Source organism: Nuphar pumila, chromosome 1, assembly GCF_984573655.1.
Source record: "Nuphar pumila chromosome 1, dmNupPumi1.hap1.1, whole genome shotgun sequence".
NCBI classification, from domain to species: domain Eukaryota; kingdom Viridiplantae; phylum Streptophyta; class Magnoliopsida; order Nymphaeales; family Nymphaeaceae; genus Nuphar; species Nuphar pumila.
In genome coordinates, this window is record NC_143249.1 from 92,242,480 (window position 1) to 92,260,325 (window position 17,846).

A 17,846-nucleotide genomic window follows, 5' to 3' on the forward strand; every position below is an offset into this window, starting at 1 on the left:
GTCGATGTAGCAACCGATGGACTTTTATGAGTTCATACTCGTTAAAGAAATCTAGTTCTTAAGAGACTGGTGATGTTTTGGAGTCAATAGACTCATGTATATAGCTTCTCATCGCCTATGTCTGTCAGTGTGGCATGACACTTGTATATGAAGCGATGCTTGTGTAATGGAATATATATATAAGTAAATAAAGTTTTTACTTCCCTATATACATCAAGAAACTAAAAACAAGTGTTTATGTGTGAATAGATAAATGACTCCTATGACGAGGAGAACTATGCCGAGCAAGGAGTCCTATACACAAGAATTCCTGCTGGAGACGCTCAACAACCTGATTACAACCATCTGTGAGACAAGGCCAGAACCAATCATACCTCGCAATGAGAAGCTGGGAGGAATAACCTATGAGAAGTTCCTCAAACTTGACCCGCTAGTTTTCGTCGGTAGAGCCGATCTAGAGCTTGCAGAAAACGGGATTGAGGTGACAGAACGTGCCTTTCTGGTATTGGGAGTACCAGAAGAGAAAAAGACCAACTTTGGCATGTATAGATTAAAGAACAATGCACGGAAGTGGTGGGATACCACTAAGTTGATTCAGTTCTCACAACTCGAAGTCGTTCCTTGGGAAGACTTTCGGAGAATTTTTATGGATAAAAACTTTTCATTGCATTCCAGAAACAAGAAAAAGATGGAGTTTCTGGAGTTAGAGCAGGGCGGTATGAGTTTGATCGACTATACCACCAAATTCCAAAATCTAGAGTGATACTGCTCTCAGTTGTTTAAGACAGACCAGGAGAGAGACGACAAGTATATCAATGGTCTACGGAAAGGGCTGCGGTCTCGAGTTATAACAAGCATGCCCTCAACCTTCCAAGCTGCAGTAGCGGCAACTTCAAAAATTCACATGGATTGGGAGCGATCCAAAGGGGTCATAGCAAAAAGGTTTGTAATCAATGGTGGGAACCATAAGAGAACGTTCTCAAGTGGCCAAGGTTCACGACAACCCTTTCAAAAGAGGAGGTTCCAAGGTGGGAACGTCGCTCAGCAAGTCATGAAGCCCAGGCAGAATGTGGCTCCCAACAGTCAGCAGTCCAACTCCAGCTATCCGTAGTGCCATGTGAACCACCCTGGGAGACCATGTCCTCGTGACACAGGTAGTTGCTTCTATTGTGGCAAATAAGCCACATTGCGAGACAATGTGGTAATAAGCTTGCGGATGAGCAAAGGAGGAATATCGGATCTGTCGGACCCCCTCGACAAGTGCCACAACGCCTCCAGTTCTAACGACCACCACCTAAAGTAGAACAAAGGTCTGCTACAGGTTGTGTATATGCTGTAACAACTGAACAAGTCGAAAATGGTGACCTGATTGAAGGCACCGTACCTGTTAATGGACATGTAGCTTATGTCTTGTTTGATTGTGGTGCTACTCATACTTTTATCTCTGATGATTTCACCGAACAACTTCACGCTTCGATGCAACCGGTTGATAAAATGATCGAAGTGTACAACCCATTGGGTTCATGTACCAAATGTATCCGGTGTGTAAAAAACTTGGATTTAGAAATAGCTGGGCAACACTTGCCTACTGATGTCATCCTAATTGATATGGTACACTACAATGTCATTTTGGGAATGAATTGGTTGGTTCAGAATGATGCTAGGATTTTGTGCCACGAGGGTAGGGTAATTCTATCTCGACCGGGATTGCCTAAGGTGAAATACCGGTTATCCAAACCTGTCCCACAGAAATGACTCATATCAGCTCTTAAGGCACAAAAATACCTTAAGAAGGGTTGTGTGGCCTTCCTATTAAGTCTCTTAGTGAAAAATTCAGATATCCGATCCCTTGAGAGTTTGGAAGTGGGGGGAGTTTCATGATGTATTTCCTGAGGAATTGCCAAGACTTCCGCCACTTTGTGAGGTTGAATTTGGAATTCAATCCTTACCTAGAATAGCGTCGATATCAAAGGCCCCCTATCGAATGGCACTAGCTAAACTCAGTGAGTTGAAATGTCAGTTGGAAGAACTGATGGAACAAGGGTTCATCCGTCTGAGTGCATCACTGTGGGGAGCCCCGGTGCTATTTGTAAAGAAGAAGGATGGATCTCTTCGGTTATGCATCAATTATCGGATGCTTAACCAAGCAACTATCAAAAATAAGTACTTGTTGCCTTGGATTGAGGATTTATTCGATCAACTCAGAACAGTGAGTGTGTTCTCCAAGATCGACCTCAGGTCTGGGTATCATCAACTGAGAGTTAAAGAGAAGAGTATACCTAAGACTGCCTTCAGAATGAGATATGGCCATTATGAGTTCGTAGTAATGCCTTTCAGACTCACTAATGCGCTTGCTGCCTTCATGGATCTGATGAATTTGATATTCAGACCATATTTGGACAGCTTTGTCATTGTCTTCATTGATGACATTCTCGTATATTTAGAGAACAAGGAACAACACAGTGAACACTTGAGAATCATCTTGAAGACCCTTCAGGATAATCAACTCTATTCCAAGCTTTCGAAATGTGAATTCTGGCTAGACAAAGTGATGTTCCTTAGCCATGTAATCTCTAAAGATGAGATCGCAGTGGATCCTGCGAAGGTGGAAGTTGTGATAGACTGAAAACAGCCAGAGAATAACACTGAGGTCCGTAGCTTCCTTGGACTTGTCGGATACTACCGGAAGTTCATACAAGACTTCTCCCGAATCGCCGTACCCATGACGAAACTGTTGAAAAAGGGAGTCAAGTTTGAATGGAACGACCAATGTAAGGAGTGCTTCAAAATTCTCAAAGAGAGGCTTACTACTGCCCTTATCCTTACTCTACCTTCTGGTCAAGGAGGATTTATAGCTTACACGAATGCCTCAGGGATGGGTCTAGGTTGCGTATTGATGCAGCACAGCAAGGTGATCGCCTATGCATCACGACAGTTGAGAATACATGAGAAAAACTATCCAACCCACGACCTTGAGCTTGTCGTGGTGGTGTTCGCGCTTAAAATTTGGCCACACTACCTGTATGGAGAGAAATTTGAGGTCATGTCAGATCATAAAAGCTTAAAATACCTCTTCTCTCAAAAGGAGCTCAATATGCGGCAACGGTGATGGCTGGAATTCCTCAAAGACTATGAATTCACGCTTTTCTATCACCCTGGAAAGGCGAATGTCGTAGCAGATGCCCTTAGTCGCAAGATTGTTGGCACTCTCGCCAGCCTCGTAGTACAATGGAAGCTAATGGAGGATTTCGTCAACTGGAGGCCATTCTTGGCTGATTTAGGCAAAATTTGATTATCATGCTTGACAATCCACATCGAGATCCTTGATTGAATTGTAGCCAAATAATTCAAGGACCTCCAGTACTTGGAATTAAAAGCTCGTGCTGAAAAAGATGACACTTTCTTCCATTTGAAAGAAGATGGAGGAATATGGATGGAAGAAAGAATATGGGTTCCAAATAACCCTGAGCTAAGAGAGGAAGTACTCCGTGAAGCTCATAGTAGCAAGTACACTATCCACCTTGGAGGTACAAAAATGTTTCGAGACTTGCCGAGAAAGTACTGATGGAGGAGTATGAAAAGAGATGTGGCCACGTTTGTCTCAAAGTGTTTGATCTGCCACCAAGTTAAGATCGAACATCAATGACCTGACGATAAAATACAACGGAGCGAAATTCTAGAATAGAAATGTGAGGATATTACGATAGATTTCATCGTAAGATTACCTCGATCTAAGAGACAACACGACTCGATATGGGTGATTATAGACAGACTCACCAAGTCTGCTCACTTCCTGCCAATCAACACTCGATATTCAATAGAAACGATTGGCAGAAATCTATGTTCGGGAATCGTCAGACTCTATGGAGTGTTGATATTGATCATATCTAATCGTGACCCGAAGTTCACCTCCCACTTCTGGGAGCAGCTGCAGAGAGCCTTGGGGACAAAACTTAAGTTCAGTACAGTGTTCCACCCCCAAACTGATGGGCAATCTGAGTGAACCATACAGACTCTTGAGGATATGCTAAGAGCCTATATGCTAGAATGAAAAGGTGATTGGGATTCCCACTTAGCGTGGACTGAATTTGCTTATAATAATAGCCACCACGCTAGCATTGGGATGGCACCGTATGAAGCCTTGTACGGACAGCCCTGTCGATGACCAATCTATTGAGGTGAAGTGGGTGAGCGAACCTTGGACTCGCCCATTATGTTGCAGCACTACACTGAGCAGGTCTATATGATCAGAAAGAAGCTACTGACTGCTCAGAACCGATAGAAGAGCTATGCAAATCAACAGCGTAGGGAGCTCACTTTTGCGGTTGGAGATAAGGTTTTTATCAAGGTCTCCCCAACCAAGAGTGTGTTCCATTTTAGAAAGAAGGGGAAGCACAGCCCCAGATTCGTTGGTCCTTTTGAAATTTTGAGTCGGATCGAAGAGGCCGCCTACCGAGTAGCATTGCCACCGTAATACATGCAAATACATGACGTATTTCATGTATCAATGCTTAGGAAATATGTTCATGATCCTTCCCACGTCATCCAACATGAAGACATTGAGATTCAAGAAGATATGACGCTGGAGGAAAGGCCAGTAAAAATCATGGACTGACGGGAGCAAGTGCTAAGATCGAAGGTCATTACACTTGTTAAAGTGAGATGACAACATCATGGAATCGATGATTGCACTTGGGAGCCCGAATCTGATATGCGGGACAAGTATCCCCAGCTATTCACTTTGTACTCTTAACTGAATTTTGCGGACGAAATTTCTTTAAGGGGGTAATGATGTAAGACCCACAATTTTTCAGTATGATTTCTAAATAAAATTCATGAGGCATTTACAGGTGAAAATAATATTTATACTCGAAATACGAAACAAATCAAATTTTACGAACCAGATACACTTAGGATATTCGTCGCTTCACGAATATATGCTCAAACACTCTGGAAGTCATAACTTCTTACCTAAACGAAATCAAGAGATTTCCATGAGCCAACTTTCTTAGTTACGTCAATACGAAGAGAATGGCGCACTAAGAATTTTTTGGAAAAAAATTGCCAAAACCCAAAATTTTTGCGACACCCACAGAATTGTTGGTGGGACCCACAGAAATATTTCTCAGAAAATATTTGATGGAACCCACAAAATATCCTATAGAATTTCTATGTGGACCCCACACCCAAGGGAACCTCTTGTCTTTATTTTAAAGCAAGGGGTGGTTTAGTAAATAGGCTAAACCTTATCCTTTAAAAAGATGAGGCTTATCCTTTAGAAAGCCAAGGAAGCTTTGCCTTCCTTGGCTTATAAATAGAGGAGCCCTCTGTAAACACCTCAAATTTTCACTCACCTCCCTGACATCCCCCTCAATTATCACATCTCAGTTCTCCGAAATCAATGAAGGTCAAAATGGTCATTTTCTGAGATTGAACCCTGCAGAAAGTCCTAAATTCCATGCTCGAGTCTCAAAATTTCTCTATTTAGACTCAGAAATATCTTCAAACTGCAAGATTTTCAAAATCCCATGCTTGACAAGAAGTCAGAGTTCCCAATTCCTGATTCAGAGGGGCATTTCAGGAAACATGTCTTTGCATAACATTGCATGAGCATTTCATATCATTGCACTACACAGCATGTCATTTTGAGATCCAGAACTCCTGATCTTCAAAATTGTCAATCCAGATTTGAGTTTTAAACTTTTCAAAATTGATTTTAAAACCCTGGATTTTCAAAATTACCAATCCTTCCTATTTTACCCCCAGGGCTTCGAATTATAAAAGATTTCTCAAGAAAACGATCTGAATAGTCTTTGATATTGATTTTCAAAATTTCGTCAGTTGGAAAGAAGGGGACGCAATTTTAAATTTAGAAGACCTTATTTCAAACTTTTACAAAAAGGGCTCCGAATTTCTCCGCATCTTTCTAAATTTTGCCCTAAAGAACCATTTTCTTATAAGATTTGAAACCGAACCAAAGTTCACTTCGTGTTTTCCAAACTAGCCTACTATTATGAAAATTCCAAAAAAAATTGCTTGGCTTTTATTTCAAATAAATGACGTGGGACCCACCTCGAAGTGGTGTCACACTCAAATTCTCAAATATTTCTCTTATTTTCAAAACAGTGCCCATCCGGAGGTGGCACCAATTTATAAAACTCTTTCTTTAGTTTAATTTTCAACCCTATTTATTTTAATAAAATCATCAGTGGGTCCACACATAGGTGGCGCCTCACTAAAGCTCCTTGCCAAGAAAGAAAAGAAAAAAAAACAAATTTATTTTCAAAAGATTTTCAAATCAGGATGAGGTGGCATCACCCTGAAATACCCATTTTTTATTATTATTTTATTTGTTTCATTCCTTCACTCGTTATTTTTTTTTTTAACAGTCCTAAATGGTGCCACAGCCGGATCTTCCTAAAAAATTGTTTACTTTACCTAAACATTAGGTAAAATAAACAAAAAAAAAATCAAAGGCTAGGAGGTGTCCCCTCTCAAATGGCGACATTTTAAAATTTTCAAAAGTTAGTTTTGAGATTATCAAAACCTTTCAAAAATGAAATTCGAAAATTTTCAAAATTCCTATTTTTTTGGCTGAAAGGATCAATGTTTTAAAAAGGGGCTTTGGCCACCCGAAAGGGGGGACTTTTCTTCGACTTTTTCTCTCCCCTTCTCACGAATCCCTCTGGTTTCCCCCTCTGTTTCCACTCCTCATTCGGCTTCATCAGAACCCACGACTTTCCTTTTCCCCTCACGGTTGCCGCCCCTTCAACCGAATGACCCAGGAGGGTCTAACAACTAGAAACTCTTGCTGGAGGTTTGCTGCCTTTCCTGAAATCTATCAAGTCTGCTCACCATCAAGCAAAACATCGTCTGTGACCCACAGTCGGAGATCATTCGGTCTGGGTAAATAGGTGAGAAGCTTTTGCTCTATTTGCGTTTATGTTAATTAATCATTCTATTTGTTTTATGCATGCTGTAAATCCATCATTTTAGAGGATGATATTTAGTTTCTGGGTTGCTGCATACCTTAAAGATCGATGATGCTCTACCATAGCATCACCGATCTCTCTGAAGACGTTATCTTTCTCACACCATGTTTTTTTTATAGACTGTCTCAGTGTCACAGCCCCCTTTCGGATGTCATTTCTTTCCAAAGTTTTTTCTTTTTTATTTTCCTTCTTTCTCTTTGCTCCTATATGGGTCATCTCATGCTGCATTTCAAGAAGGTTACAAAAAAAAATGTTCTTCTTTTCAGAAATGTCATTTTAGTTAGTCCCTGTATGTGCAGGGAATGAGATTTTAAGTAATGTTGTCCTCTGGTTTTAGCATCTTCTAATATTCCTTTGTTTTGATTTTTTGGATTTTATCATTAACAAGGATGTTTTCCAACTTCGTTGCCATTACTGAATTCTCAGATATAGTAGTTTGACCAGTCTGTGGCAAAACCACATAATCGATATCCGAGAGGGTTTATCGTACAGTAAATGATGCCCTTAACCAAGGCATTACATCCCAATTCAACACTAATCTTGAATTTTCTTTATGACATCTCATTACCTATCGCAATAATCATTGTTGACATCTATATATGTTAGCATTGTGTAGGCTGCTTTCAGAAGTTCACATTTGATCGGATATATGGCCAGTTGTCTATCACAAAGCATTGCTCACATTATTCACCTGATTATGTTTTGAATTGCGCACTATCAGTTGATTATCATGTGTAAGCTAAATCGTGATTGCAGAAAAACTCCCATCATCCCCAAAAGGCTACAGGCGATAAGCACTCGAATAGTTGGCATTGCATTTTATATTCTTTCATTGTAGATTATCCATTTGCTCTCCTTCTTACATTCTTACCCCATCAGTTGTCTGTATACTCTGTGGTAGATAGTGTGTTTCATCACTGTACATTGTCAGCATGCTACCTGTGTTATTTTCTGTTATTTAAGTTCACTCACAGTTGCATCCTGGGCTCTTCCATGGTAGCGTCTTGCCTTATTGCAAAGCCCATTCCCTATAGCTGTTCTTTTAGTACCTAGTAAATTGGATTTCTTATTCATTGATAATTGGCAGACCTGTGTAGGTGAGCCTGTGTAAATTTTCCTGTTGCATTTTATTCTGATATTATTAGTCCCTTTTCTCTTCTCTTACCTAATTATTCAGGATGTTTTGACATTGGTTTATGATTAATTTAAAAGCTTTGATCAACTGAATGTGTAACTTTTGCATGGAGTTTCTTCGTTGAGGTGACAGGTATAATCGGTTATTACATTCTTTATGTTGGATATTAGCTCAAGGTCACCCGAATTACCCATACTATCTCATGTCGCTGGTCGATAGTCCCGTCAAGATTCAAAACTGTGACGTTTGCTGTGTAAAATGTCAAATTTGGAAGTTGCATGTCTCCAGCCGCCTGGTTCTAAATGATCATTAGTCTGTTTGTTTGTTTGAATGATAGATACTTTTGATAAAACCAAAATCTTTTTTTTTAGTAATATGTTTCAACTGTTTCTGCACCTACGTCGATTCTTTGTCAATACATATGTGTAAAATATTTGACAAAGCTTAGTGTGTTCTCAGATGTTGTTTGTGAAAATCGTGGCTTTACACATCTCTTAATATAATCTCTTCTTCAACATCAACAGCCCTTGTCATGTTAGTGAGCTAGTTGTTCATGAATCAATCCTGATGTAATGATGCTAGATGAGAGTGAGCCAACTCTTGATAAAAGTAAAACCGCTACAGCAAAATGAACTACAATTGGTTTTCTCGTTGTTTTTGTTTTTTTTTTTCTATTGCCACTGTTTTTTTTTTAGAAAGGATGGTACTATTGTTACATAATTGTTATAACCGAATGGTCTGTCATTGGTTTTATCGTTGTGATTGTTATTACTATTGTTGTTGGTGCCATTTTGTTCTCATCATCATTTGCTACTGCCCTGCTTTTTTTTTTTACCAAATAAGAGCTTCAGCTTATTCTGTGTACCTGCTGTGTTATAGATAGCACATGGATATGATATATTACTATGTCACCTACTATATAGATATGTTCCCCATACGTCAATCATCCCTTATCATACATATGCTTCGCTTATTGCTTGCGAGTTACCCCCATTATATGTAGATATTGTCTAATTCCACATGTGTATATGTCTCATTGATTCAAACACTATTATATATTATGACATTCCATAGTATATCCTCCTGTTTCTAGTCATCCATATTCTAGCATGTATCTCATCTGTGCAACATAGGTGCAAATAAAATTTTTTTTAGACTTGCAATTATAAAAACATATATATACGTATATATATCTTCATGTAAATATATACATAAATATATATATATATGTATATATATATTTCCTTGGGTATCTTGTATGTCCACTCCTCGTATTAACCCACTTTTGCAGGTAAATTAGGAGGAAGCTGATTCTTTTAACTCTGTATTTTTTTTTTTTTTTTGCTTTATGTCAGAGATGTAATAATCAAATTTGGAATAATATTTACTTTTACTGCTTAGACTAGGATGCATATCATGTAGTTTTATTTATGCAATATCTTGATTATGTGGTTCATGCATTTTATTTCAAAATCACTGTGGATGAACACGAATGGCACGAGCACCAACTCTTAGAGAGTTGATGAACTCGGTGGAGTCCATATTTACGGCCCTAGTCGGAATATGGACGAGACCCAGATTTAGCATCTTTCTACTAGTCACACAGAGCCTACACTCTTAGGCTATCTTCAAAAGTGCACATCATATTTCCAATTTTTGCAAAATATTGTGAATTAAATCAATTGAACTCTGAACATGTTCATGGCCACAGTCAGAATATATGAAGAATTTACTTTGGCTTAATACACATTTTTCCTCAGAAAACCTTTTCGGTTCATCTGCATCATGGCATCATTTGCTTTTCTCATGATTTTCTCAAGAAAATTTCATTCCAAGGAAATCGATTTCTCAAGAAACTCTGAAAATTTTCAAAGTTGGATTTCCCAAGTCAAGTTTTCCTGTGATTTTCCTAAAAAAAATGTTATTTTCTTAAGATTCATTTTCAAAAGGAATTTCTTATCTTTCTCAAGAATCAAAATCAATTTCAAGTCTAATACTCTCAAGATTTCAGTTTCCTGAGTTTTGCTTTTCCTGCTCCTAAAGATTTTCCTATTAATTCCCAATCATTTTCCAAAGAAAGTTTTCAAAATTGGAGTTTCCCTGACAAATATTTTCCTTTTCAAATGTTTGTCTTTTCTCAAGAATTCTCTCCACTTTCTCAGGATTTTCTCATATCATCATAAACTTTCTGGTGATTTCCAAATCCTTTCATCTGAGTTTCCTGAGAGATTGATTTCCTGAGAAATGCTTTTCAACTCCAAATGTTTTCTAAGCATACATCATATTTTTTCAACTTACATTTTATAAAATCTCATAGCACATGCCTGAATTCTCTGTGCATTTAGGATAGAACACAATTTCGATGATTTAACTAAGTCAAGCATATTTTTGGTCCTTGGTTCGATTACCCCTGTTAAAGGCGGCAGGAATGGTCGAACCTCGTACCGACAGGTCGAGCCCCATCCCATGGATTTTCTCGCTATTTTCAAAAATGGAGGCGAGTATTTCAAAACAATTTCCAAAACTCTGGTCAAGTTTGACTCGCGAAAGCATTTTCCTCTCTTTCTCGCAAGGAAGGGAAGACGAAAAATTTTTGCGACGATAACAGGTTTGGCGACCGTGATGGGACCTGTCCTTGTCTGATCAAAAATGTGCTTGGCTTAGTTTAATTATCAAAACTGTGTTCTAAAAAATGTCAGCTCTTTTACTTTCTGATATCATGTAAACCTAGGAGCCTAGATTCTGACCTAGCTGACATCGATTGCATATAGACTAGGCATGGTTTGGTAGGACCAGATTGAGGAGAAATTTTCATGCTCACGTAGACTTAGGTCTAAATACAACTCTCCTCAATTTAGGATCTGAATGCAAACAATGTATGCTTCTACAAAAGTTTTCAAAAATCTATCTCTCTAGGATTTAGAGCCTTCTATTTCTTGCATGTGATCATTTTTTTAAACCTCCCTTACCTAATTTTACCCGGTCTTCACGTTGCTGGGCTCTCTTCCAGAACCCTTGTTCGGGACAGAGCCTCACAACTGGGCCACTTATTTGGGTTAACACCCCCCCTACCATGTACCGCGGGCCACAGTCCGAAGTATATCGGTAGGCGCTCAAGGATGTTGGAAAACCTTACCTTAGAATCGGAGTTGAAATTATATGCCATGTACCTTAGATTTTGGTTCGGGTATATCGGCATAACTGGATTGGACAAAGATGATCTGAACTTAGAGTTAGGATTAGGGTCCTACAGCTGTTTTCAAAATGATGTATCTAGAGTCAGCCTTTTAGGGAGTGTTGTGTGTGCATAAATGTTTGTGCAGGATGTGATTATTTGTTACCTTTATTCCTCTCATATTTTCCCCAAAATATTTTAAATATCCATATTCTCATCTTTTCCTTTTATTTTCTCAAACCCTGGATGATTTTTCCCAAACATCTAATCTCTTTCAAAACTCTAAGTGGTTTTCCATTCTCCCGTTCTACTGGATCTTGAATTCCAGCTGCATTTTATATCTTGCTCGCAAAATTTTTCAAAATTTCCTATATTATCCTAAATCTAATTTTGAGTCTTTCTCTGTCTTCAGTCCGATGGCATCCAGTCAAGTCAATCTTATCTTTCCTGAAGGTCACATCTCCTACGAGGTGCGACAAGGTCGTCCTGAACATCGAGCCCTTAGCATCGGAACTTTCATTCCCCGGTGGTATTATTTGTGGCTCAAAAGCTTTTCTCACATGTTCCCGGACCATTTGAGCGAGTGTGGATTAGAATTGGCATCAGCAGTCGGAAAGCAGACGGTGAATGGCAACCTGATTCATGCAATGGCGGAACGATGGAATCCACGAACCTGTACCTTCTAGTTCCCATGGGGAGAGATGATCATTTTAATTGATGAATTTTCAAAAATTATGGGATTACCAGAACCAGCCGGTCAACCAGGAGATCCATTAGAGCATCAATTCCTGATCAATGTCAAGGGTTTGGATCCCCGAGACTCATTAGCTTGTATGACAGGCCGCCGATCTTGGCCCTTGATCCAGTTAGACGAAAATGAATATGTCAATCTGCTTGAGTTGTACCATCAATACGGGACCTTCGTTGAAGTCAACTCACTATCAAGGACAGCTAGAGAAAGGATTCAGAATGCAATGGTTCTATGCACTGTAGGATTAGCCCTCTTCCCAGATGGACAAAACTACATGGACATCAGAATAATCCAGCTTATGCGAAGATGGGGAAGTCGATGGACCAGCCGTCTCTCCATAGCCATGGCAGCGCTCGCTTTCCTGTATCGGGGTCTGACTCGCTTCTCACTTGGAGAATCCATTTTAGTTGAAGGATACATCTATGCACTTCAATCCTGGTTCTTCCAACACGTTCCAGCCCGAGCAAATTCTTTTAGATACAATGGCCAAGAACTCCTCCCAGTGGCGCAGTACCGGTCCATGATTGACAGCATTCAAGAAGATGACATAGTTTGGGACTACTTTGATCAACAATTGTCTCCTCCCAGATATACGTACACTTATGGCAAGCGGTTCAAATTGCTGAGACCATTCTTCTGCACTTATTACCAACCAGAGCGGTGTGTTCGCCAGTTCTCCCAGAGGCAGCAGTACGTCGAAGCCCGATTGCTATCAGGAGCTATGGCAAAATTCGATCTCACTTCCGCACAATGGTCTGGGGCATATCATTCTGCTCGCTATGGTTGAGATTCCTTTGTTTCTCTTAAAATCTTTCTTGGTCCTAGAGTGTCTGCCAACTATCATGAATGGTGGCAAATTGTTTGTCCTCCACCTCTTTGTCAAGATCAATAAAAATTCAAAATTCATCATTCCAATAAAAATTTTCTCTCTCTATTATGGTTTGACGACCTCGCCTAGGTAACAAGGCACATTTTCGTTGTTCATTTTCCCTTGCAAAAAGAATGACAACACAATTGTCATGATTTCTGCGACGACTCAATCCCTAGTAATGGGATATCTTTTTCAAATTGTCTATCATATTTTCAACAAATATTTCTTCCAAAAACCAATTCCTTCAGAATCTAATCAGGTCTTTGCCATGCAGAGAGCATTCACAGCATTTGATGGTTCGGACAAGATCAGGCAGAAAAACAACGTCTTCTCAATACTTGTCAGCTTCAGAAGAAGAGATGGGCTCCCCGCGATCCGACAGGAGTCAAAATCAGCAACAAGAGGATGATGGCATAGACCTGCAAATGTATGCCATGTTCCGAAAGATGATAAACAAGATGATGAATGAGCAGCCCGAGACCAGTTCAGAAAAGAATCCATTTAGAGAGAAGTTCCACGGGCACAAGGATAAGAAGGCTTCCAAGAAGCAGGTTCAGCCAGAGGAAATTTCAGATGAATCAGAATCAGCGGAAGACGTCGATGAAGAGTATGAGGTGCCTCCGGCATTTCAAAAACATGGCCGAGAACAAAGGAAAATCCGCAAATCAAAAAGTCAGGTCACAGAAGAGCCCCTGCAGACACAATTCAGGGAAATGGCCAGAGTGGTTAAAGATCTGCAAGCCCGCGACAAGGGCAAGAAAGTCTTCACTAGCGAGGACTTTTATGATGGCTTAGAAGGTGATGAAGACCTGGAGAACCTTCCCCGTAAATTCATCAAGTTCGATGGTTCTGGCGACCCGAAAGCTCATCTCGCCACATTCTTTGTTGAGTGCTCAAGGTTCAAGAGGGACAACAGAGCACTATTCCTATGTTTTCCCCGCAGCTTGGAAGGAGTTGCAGCTAAATGGTATGCTGAGCATATCAACCCCATCGAGCTCAAGGAGTTCGATAAAGTGGTGAACTTGATTATTGAACGCTTCTTGTTCAACACAGAGGTGCTCCCGACACTAAGTGATCTCTGCAATCTAAGGCAGAATGAAAATGAAAAGGCGCAGGATTTTATTCATAGATGGAGGTCAGCCTGTAATAAAATGAGGGATCCTATATCAGAAAGACATGCCTTATCCCTAATCCTCAACAACTTTTTGCAACCACTAAGAGGATTAATCTCCACCGTATCATCCCGTACTTTCATTGAGCTGATCGAACAAGCTGAATGGCTCGAGCTGAGCGTGAAGAATGGAGTCTATGAAGGCTTCACGTTTTCCAAGAACAACCCTTAAGGTGAACAGAAGAAGAAAACTCATTTCACCTATTCTGCCAACAACAACAACAACAACAGCAGTGGAAATCATTACAAAGGGCAGAAGAAAGATTACTGCTATGGCACAGGCAATTCTAACAACAAAAGAGATCAGAAAGTAAAGCTTGCTCCTCAATATAACAAGTCTCCTCAACAAGATCAAGGGCTGAGACTGCGTGAGAAGACCAAACATGAAGGATGGAGCTATGACCGAAAATTCACTCCTTTAGACCAATCACTCGAAGATGTGCTCGAGTACATGTTGTCGAAGGAAATGGTCAAGTTGCCAAGACTGGCCGATCTCCCTGTGCCTATGGGGAAGTGGAAAGACCAATTTTGCAAGTTCCACAGGACAATGGGACATGATACTGAGAATTGTTTCATTCTCAAGAACATTGTGCAGGACCTTATTGATAAGAATCTATTGGTGGAAGGAGAAGAAGAAGAAAAAATGGATATTCTCAACCAACCATTTTCGCTGCACACTACGGCAGTAATCACTGAACAATCATTCCAGCCTCAGGAGCACATCAAACCATGCTTCGCTCAAGATCTCCAAGTACAGCATCAGGTCTTAGTACTGCGACAAGCAGCACCAGCCACCAAGAAGGTGGACATAATTTCAGCTTTTGATAAGCTAAAAGTGTCAGCGGAGCCAGTCAAAGTATTGCCTACAGCAACCAGTCAAATTCCAAGGTTGCCAAAACATTTTCTCAAATCCATCCCAAAAAAGGGAGAAGTCTCAAATCAAAAGCCACTGACTGCTTTGTCCAATATTTCAATTGTGGACTTGACCAAGAATTTCCGCAAGCACCAACAAGTATTGGATGATTTACTCAGAAAGATTAAAGTCAAACCCAGTACCACACCCGAAGACATGGCACAAATTGTGAATTCAGCCATGACAAATGTGCCGATCACTTTCTCGGATGAGGACCTTCCAAAGCCTCACTCCTTTCATAATAATGCTCTGTATAATGTCGTTCGAGTAAGAGGAATGACAATACCCCATGTGCTGGTTGATGGAGGCAGCAACCTCAATATATGTCCCGAAATGACAGTGAAGGCACTAGGGATCAAGGAAGAAGAATATATTCCAGATCCTATCACTGTATATGGGTTTGACAACCATGGTCAAACAGCTAAAGGCAAGATATTTCTGGAAGTATTCATCAACTATTCGGTACATTCAGTGCTTTTTCATATGGTCAATGTGTCACCCACCTACAATCTGCTGCTCGGAAGGATATGGATCCACAATGCAAATGAGGTACCTTCCACTCTTCATCAATGCGTAAAATGGTCCAAAAGTGGAATGATTACAACAGTATTGGGAGAGGACCCAGAAGAAAGGCTCCCGCAGCCCATGATCCCTCGACCATCATTTATAGCAGACATCCCTAGCATTAGGGAAAGTGAAGAAATCAGTCTCGGAGAAAGTCGAGAAATATTCCAGACAACACCAAAATTATCTTTGCACACTGTAGCCATGACCCGATGGAGAGGTCCTGAATTCTTCAAGATTGGAGGTCGGATCAACTACACTGCCATCAAAGATCATCTGTTGTTCCCACAATTCATAAAAGCAAAAAAGGGATTTATTTACTTCTGAAACATGGTTATCAACCCTTCAAAGGACTGAGCAAAAATGAAGATGGTCGTATCGAGCCAATAATTCAAAAGCATCGTCCCCACAGAGCAGGACTAGGGTTTTCCGGCGGAAGCTCACCAAAGAAGACTATTTTTGTCAAAGGGGAACATTGAGAACCATTTGTTATTTTCTTTCTATTCTTTCCCAAATAAATGTCTCATTCTATCAATGTCTTTGATCAGTTCAAAATCAATAAAAATTCAAGTTTCTTTGTCTATCTGGGTGTCATCTGTCTCCTTTCCGTCTATCTCCTTATTTTATAATTTTAATGCCATTTTATGCATGGTTCTTTTCAAATGATTGTTTGTCTTATGATGGGCAATTTTCCCTGAATCAAATTTCTTATCCAAAATTTCATAATGTCTTCCCGAGCAATCAAGAAGCTCGTTCTCAATCCAAAGGCTTTCTAGAAATAGGCAGCAATTCACCAAGTCAAAGCAAACACAAAAGATGACAAGGTTGTAAAGCAATCAGATGATTATGCAGAATTTGATCAGTCTCTTTAGGAATTACCAGAGTTCGCCTCATTTCAGAAGCAGGACGAACCATCTGCTCTAGTACAAGATCCAACTGAAGATGTCAATATCGGTTCAGAGGACAATCCCAAAATTCTCCAGATCGGAACCAGTCTGAGTCCGGAAGAGAAGGAAAGGCTTACAAATTTTCTCAAGCAACATGAAGAAGTGTTCGCATGGACATATGAAGATATGCCAGGTTTAGACCCCAAATTAGTCGAACATCGCCTCATTTTGAAGCCAGATGCTAAGCCAGTTAAGCAGAAATTGAGGAAAATGGATCCCAGAATAGAACAACAGGTCAAAGAAGGACTTGAAGATCTGCTCAAAGCAGGATTCATTCGAACTATTGACTACCTAGATTGGTTAGCCAATATTATCGTTGTTTCAAAGAAAAGTGGCAAAGTGGGGATTTGCATAGACTTCAGAGACCTCAATAAAGCAACTCCGAAAGATGATTACCCACTTCCAAGCATTGATCTTCTAGTCGACAGCACGGCAAGACATGCCATGTTCTCTTTTATGGATGGATATTCCGGCTAGAATCAGATTAAGCTGGCCGCCCGCGACCAATCAAAGACTTCCTTCACTACGTCGTGGGGCACTTTCTGCTATACAGTTATGCCTTTTGGGCTCAAGAATGCAGGAGCAACGTATCAACGAGCAATAGCCATTATCTTTCATGATCAAATGCTCAAAATCATGGATGCGTATGTCGATGATATTCTCGTAAAATTCAAAGAGGAAGAAGATCACCTCGAAGCCCTTGATCAAGTTTTCAAATGACTTATTCTTTATAAATTAAGGCTTAACCCCCAAAAGTGTGTTTTTGGAGTCGAATCAGGCAAACTGTTGGGTTTTCTGGTCAGCAAAAAGGGAATTGAAGTTGACCCAGCCAAAGCAAAGGCTATCATTGATATGCCACCCCCAACAAATCTCAAAGAATTGTGTAGCCTTCAGGGACGCATGCAATTAATTCGGTGATTTATTTCCAACCTGGCAATGAGATGCGAACCTTTCAATCACTTGCTCAGAAAAGGAGTGAAGTTCGAATGGGAACCAGAGTGTCAGCAATTGTTCGATCGGATCAATAAATATCTTCTCAATCCTCCAATCTTGAAGCCGCCCGAATTGGGAAAACCCCTTTTATTATATATCTTAGTCAATCAAGTCGCATGCGACGGATTCTTGGCGCAATACAAAGAAGGCAGCTTGATAGAGCACGCCATCTACTATGTGAGTAAGACTTTCATAGACTATGAAAAGAAATACTCTCAAATAGAAAAGACATGCCTAGCTCTGGTATGGATGTGTCAGAAGCTAAGACACTACCTGCTGGCATCTGAAGTCAAAATTTTGTCCAAACTCAATCCTCTCAAATACATCTTGGAAC

The 17,846-nt window shown here is 40.1% G+C and overlaps 1 pseudogene across 1 annotated transcript in view; it reads left to right on the forward strand.

Moving 5' to 3' along the window:
- The first annotated feature begins 253 nt into the window (after positions 1 to 253).
- The window catches only part of LOC149849063 (pyruvate dehydrogenase E1 component subunit alpha, mitochondrial-like), a 62,697-nt pseudogene continuing 45,104 nt past the window's right edge, over positions 254 to 17,846 (forward strand). The window contains exon 1 of the transcript XR_016432001.1: positions 254 to 502. The product of XR_016432001.1 is annotated as a pyruvate dehydrogenase E1 component subunit alpha, mitochondrial-like (transcript). The remainder of the gene's footprint in view (positions 503 to 17,846) is intronic.